Genomic DNA, 751 nt, shown 5'->3' on the forward strand with positions numbered 1-751 from the left:
AAATATATATTTATATTTATATGTTTATGTGTTTATTATGAGAAAGAGAGGTAGAGAGCAAGCAGAGGAAGGGCAGAGAGAGTGGGAGACAGAATCCCAAGCAGGCTCCAAGCTCTAAGCACGAAGCCTGATGCAAGGCTCAAACCCACAAAATGTGAGACCATGACATGAGCTGAAACCAAGAATTGGATGTCTGACCAACTGAGCCAGCCAGTCACCCCTATATTTTTTAAAGAAATTAACATTCACAGAATACACATACACAATCAGCTAAGATGCATATTCTCACTAATGTCTACCTGACTAATGTCCAACATTAGAAAGGCAGGCAAAAATATTCATATTATTATTATTCATAAATTATATCTGTAATGTTAATTATGAAATATAGGCTATGATTGCATGTTGGTAATTATTTTTCTTTAGAATAATTTAAAATATATAGTATTTGTATTATATAAAAGTGTAACATATATTTATTTATTCATATCACAATCCTAAATTTTAGTTAATACTGACATTAACTATCAAAGCCTAGTATGTACACACAAATGTCTGCATTAAATACACATATACACACACCACAGTTTTCTAAGATGTTATTGAACCTATCACAAAATATGAATGGAATGATTGTTTTATAAAAATAGTTCTGAACACCTACGTGATTCAGTCTGCTGAGCATCTGACTCTTGATTTCATCTAGGTTGTGATCCTACGGTCGTGGGATCGAGCCCTGCACTGGGCTCCG

The sequence above is a fragment of the Hyaena hyaena genome, unplaced genomic scaffold (assembly GCF_003009895.1).
Source record: "Hyaena hyaena isolate Hyena2069 unplaced genomic scaffold, ASM300989v1 scaffold_12, whole genome shotgun sequence".
Taxonomy (NCBI): domain Eukaryota; kingdom Metazoa; phylum Chordata; class Mammalia; order Carnivora; family Hyaenidae; genus Hyaena; species Hyaena hyaena.